This window comes from Podarcis filfolensis (genome assembly GCF_964270895.1).
Source record: "Podarcis filfolensis genome assembly, chromosome: 17".
Lineage (NCBI taxonomy): Eukaryota > Metazoa > Chordata > Lepidosauria > Squamata > Lacertidae > Podarcis > Podarcis filfolensis.
Window position 1 is genome coordinate 16,210,937 of NC_139621.1, and position 5,374 is coordinate 16,216,310.

Below are 5,374 nucleotides of genomic sequence, written 5' to 3' on the forward strand. Positions count from 1 at the left end.
AAAAAACACACCCGCAAAATAAATGGCAAAAACAAAAGTGCCAAATACAATGGTACCTTGGTTCTCCAACTTAATCCGTTCCAGAAGTCCATTTGACTTCTGAAATGTACAGAAACCAAGGCGTGGCTTCTGATTGGTGCAGGCACCCCAGAAACAATAGCCGACAGCTGCATTGGACATTCGGCATCCGAAAAACATTTGAAAACCGAAACACTTACTACCAGGTTTTCAGCGTTTGGAAACCAAAGCGTTTGAGAACCAAGGTACTACTGCAGTACTATGTGTCCTAACTCTACTTAAATCTGAATTGCATCAAGTAAGGGGTCTGGGGGAGGCAGACAGCAGGAACACCTTATTTGTAGAAGTTTGTTATAGCCTTTAATCAGAGAGAGAAGCTGTTGCCCAGAAGCAGTGAGTAGACACACAGGCATGCCAACCTGCTGGAAAGATTTTGTTCCAATGCTCAGAAAAAGGGGAAGTCTCAAAAAGCGGGGGAAATAAAGTGTGCTCCAAAGAAAAACACTGACTTGCAGATATATGAGTCAGAGCTGAGACTGCATTCCTTTTGTCACAGGCTCTCTTGGGAGTCGTAGATTCCGGGATGTGGCTATTTATCACAGCTCTGGGAAACTGGGGGACAGATTACTAAACGGATGAATCATGTCCAAGAGAAATACTTTTGTGTCATCAGGTTTGATCCTGGTCAACAGAATGAGGTAGTGGGTCTGACTGTGCTAGAAATCCTGATTTGAACCGGGAATGAACCATGTTCGGGGTTTGTGTTTCAAGGAAAGGGCGGAGGAGATCATTGGCATGATGGAATGTGGATGGAATGACAGTTGGGGGATGACGGCTGGGGAATTTTGCCAGTTGACAGTTGGAAGAGAGAGAGAGAGAGAGAGAGAGAGAGAGAGAGATAAGAGGGTGGAGATTAGAGGGTAAGTTTAACTGGGTGGGAAACTTTGAGTTGTTCCTGCTACTTCTAAATGCATTGATTGCAGGCGTGAATTTGTTTTCATTGTTCCTATGCAATCTTGCCTAATGAACACATTTTGGAAAACCCAAAAGAACTTCGTTTTCCCTGATATAATGCAATTTTCTCTGTTATTTTTTTTGCTACTAGGTGCATGTTAATGCACACTTTACCTTAGTAAATACATTTCTGGCTGGAGAACTGCCCTGCAAAATTCAGAGAAGTGCAAACTTCAAAGGATGGCTGTGTTTGGCTTCACATCTTGTTTCAGAAAGTGCAAATTACATCGGTTCACCTCTAAGTGTGAATGGAATCCAATTTCTCCCCCATCTTGCAGTGCCCAAACAGATGCCAGTTCCTCTCCCAACTGCAGCAAACTGAGCACCAATGTCTGGGAGAAAATCCCAGTTGCCTTCAGCTGAACATGGTTAGAATCCTCAGGATTCCTAAAGGAATGGAAGGGTTGCAGCCATGTTCAAGGGAAGGCAGTTCTCTGAAGACTTACAGACACAGGTTGGAAGAAGAGGGGCAGAGTTTGAGCCCTCGTGGGCCCATTTGAATGCCCAGGAAGAGCTTGTGACAACTCCGAATCAATTGAGACAGGTCTACAGAGAGAAATCAAAGATCACATGAGAGATACAGAAAAGAACACAAGATGGAAATTCGTTGGACAGTTTCATAGGATCTTAGAGTTGGAGGTAACCCAAGGATCATCTAGTCCAACCCCCTGCAATGCCAGAATCTCAGCTAAAGCATCCATGACAGATGGCCATCCAAACTCTGCTTAAAAACCTCCAAGGAGAGCCCACCAACTCTCATGGGCATCTGTTCCACTGCTGAACAGCTTTTACTATCAGAAAGTTTTCCCGAATGTTAAGTAGGACTCTCCTTTCTTCCAACTTCAAGCCATGGTTCAAGTCCCACCCTCCAGAGCAGGAGAAAACAAGCTTGGTCCGTCTTCCATGTGACAGCCCTTGAGATATTTGAAGATGGCTGTCGTATCTCCTCTCAGTCTCCTCTTTTCCAGGCTAAACATACCCAGCTCCTTCAAGCGCTCATCATAAGGCTTAGTTTCCAGACCCTTGATCATCTTGGTTGCCCTCCTCTGCACACGTTCCAGCTTGTCAACATCCTTCTTAAATTGTGGGGCCCACAATTGGACACAGTGTTCCAAGTGTGATCTGACTAAGGCAGAATCGAGTGGTACTAATACTTACCTTGATCTGGAAACTATACTTCTGTTGCTGCAACCTAGAATAGCATTAGCTTTTTTTGTTGCTGTTTGTCTTAGGCCAAGGAAACCTGGGTCCACCTCCTTACTTAGTCATGAATTCATTGTACAGTCCTCATCGAAATCTATGCAAGTCCCTGTTCCCCATCTGCTAAAATACCTGTTGTGCAGGTATAAGGTGAAGGGAACACTGAAAAGGATGTGGGACTCGAATATTCATGTCACCTTAGTCCTTAGAGATCCTACATACAAATGCATTGTAGTGTTTTATTCGTTGTCTTATGTAGGGCCTAGAACAATCTGATTTGCTTCCATTGAACTAGTCCCTGGGGCTTAAAATGGTATCATGTTGCTTTTTGCTTTTGCTTCAACTGGATTTCTTCTGCCTTTGACATTTCTACTGCACTCTCCCCCCCCCCCCCGCCACCCCCCAGCTACAATTTCTTTTTTTATCTCAACCTTCAATAGTTAGGTGCTTTCTTTAAAAGGTTTCAGTTATGCTGAAAGAACAAACAAAATCAAACTGAACCCATGTTGTGCTTTCCTGAGAACTCTTACTGGCTTGCTTAAACTTTGCGGTTGTGAATCTCTGCAGGCCCAATGCAAAACTACTTGCCCATCCCCACAGAGGGGGAGCTGCTAATTTGGGAACGCCTTCTTCCAAAGTCAGTGGGACTTGAGACTTCCTCTTCATGGTATGCTAACAGCAATGAGGAACCTTTTCCAGAACATCAGGAGAAACTTCTTGATGGCAAGAGCACTATGACAGTGGAATAATAATAATAATAATAATAATTATTATTATTATTATTATTATTATTATTATTATTATTAATACCCCAGCCACTCTGGGCGGCTTCCAGCAAATGATTAGAAAGACATTAAAACATCAGACATTAGAAACTTCCCTAAACAAGGCTGCCTTCAGATGTCTTCTAAACGTCAGATAGTTGCTTATTTCCTTGACATCTGATGGGAGGGTGTTCCACAGGAGAGGCGCCGACACCAGGAAGGCCCTTTGCCTGGTTCCCTGTAACTTTGCTTCTTGTGGTGAGGGAACAAGCAGAAGGCCCTCAGAGGAGGACCTCAGTGTCCAGGCTGAACGATGGGGGTGGAGACGCTCCTACAGGTATACTGGGGCAAGGCCGTTTAGGGCTTTAAACCAGTTTTGAAGATAGTGGTGGGCTTTCCTTCACTTGAAGTCTTCAATCGGAGACTAGGCAACCACATGTTGGTGATGTTCTAGCTCTGAATTACTTGTACTGAGTAGGACTTGGTGTTCTTGAGAAGCTGCCCACTGCCCACACTCCAGGGATGTTTCCACCTTTTACAGGGAGAGAGAACACAGACGCAGTGAGAATTAATAGGGCTAAGTGTCTGCATTTTAACTTGGGCTTCGGGGAGGAGCAAACGTTTCATCTTGCAAAAGTCCAGGTATCTGCATGGATCCCCTATGAAATGGGCAGTGTTGAGCAATGGGTGCATCTGACCCCAAGCGAGTTAAGACAAGGGAAATAGGGGGAGCAGGACAAACATGGGTCCACTCAGGTTGACATATCCCTGTGAAAAATATTCAACATACTGACTAGGGCATGCAGCCTTGGGTATTGCACAGATTAAGAGATACTGGAGTGAGTTGGTCCAATCAAATTACATGGGGAGGAATCAGATTGTGCCTTCACCTGACACTTTGAGAACCATTAGACTTCAGTGCTTCATTTTAAATGCCTCTGAAAGACAAAGTTGTGTTCTGCCTTCAGGGAGCTAAAGGCAGAAAGGGAGCTGGAAAAAAATTATATTTACTACCAGCCAAGCTGTATCTCTTGCTCCAGTTAGCATAACTATGCTCATAAGTGGCCATTATTCTAGAAGTGCTCCCTTAAATTATCTGTGAGAAACCCAGTTCAACACATCTTCAGTACTAATGCAAGACTCCAGTCTGATGGCTGGTAGAGGAGCTTCTGAGAAGAGCCTCGGAGTGGCATGAAACACAGAAGCCACCAAGAGACTTTCATATCAGCTGGTACCGTGCCATCCTGGTCCAGATACCTACCAGGAAGACATAGTACTAGTTTGGAAGCTTTCTATGGCCAGTGGAATGACCACCCTGTAGCAGTTGTTGGGAGCAGGAAACACAGGTGACTGTCATCAAATGCAGAGATTGCCTTCCAACGTTGCTCACATGCCATGAAGTGCAAAAATGGCCCAAGAGACAAATGCCATAAATGCTTACTAATGATTGACAGGTGGGCAAGGCTCACTGGGACAGCCCTGATGGGACAGATTGAGAGGTCTTGCAGACTGGATAAGACTGGATACGGCTGAAGGTTTCCCTGCATATCTGATTTCACTAGCAATAAAAGGATGGTTATCCCACTATTCAGCTCCATTGGATAATCCTAGTAAACAACATTATGTGTGAGGTAGAGAAAAAAAAAGTTTATGTGCCTCTGTCATGCCCCTCCTTACTCGCTTTTCCCTCTAAGTTTAAAATCAAAAACCTTCTGTTGCTCAGAAGAAGAAAATAGTGTCCACGCTTGTTTGGTTATCTATTATCTTTCCAAAAGAATCCCAGGATGGCTTCTAAAACACAAACCTAACACAAAACAAACATTTGGAGTCAAAACTAAAACCACACCTTAATAACAGCAAGCCCATAAAGGTAGCTTTGCAGTGCAATTCTATGTGTGTCTATTCAGAAATAAACCCCACTGAGTTCAGCGGGACTTACTCCCAGGTAAGCGTGTGGAAGGTTCCACTGTTAAAATAATCATTCTTCAAAGGAGGAGCAAATAAAACCGCACCAATCACCTCAAGCTGGAAGTACGAGTAAAGAGGTCTTCACCCTCCAGCGAAACCAAGTGAGCAGTTTGGAGACTTGCAGTGGGAACTTGAAGGGTTTGCTAAATTGGATTCCTCCCATTAAAAGTGTTCATAACTTGAAGTGGAGTTATGTATTTTTCATCTGAAAATACTGAACGCTGCCCCCGCTGCAGCGGGGTAGAACATGGGTGAAGTGTTCCCTAAGCACCCATGAACCTGTCATTAAAGGAGTCGTGAGTTTTCCAGTTGGGGGATTACATGTTCCTTAATGTTACAGGATGTATCACTTGCAGAGAATTTCTGCCACCGCAAGCTAAGAAAACAATAAAAAAATTGTATTAAATAGC

General features: G+C 44.0%; 1 long non-coding RNA gene across 1 annotated transcript; it reads left to right on the top strand.

Annotated features, from left to right (window-relative positions):
• The first annotated feature begins 202 nt into the window (after positions 1-202).
• Positions 203-5,148, top strand: LOC310753164. Its single transcript, XR_014543247.1, has 2 exons — positions 203-938; positions 2,833-5,148. It is a non-coding gene; the product is annotated as an uncharacterized lncRNA (long non-coding RNA).
• Positions 5,149-5,374: the final 226 nt, after the last annotated feature.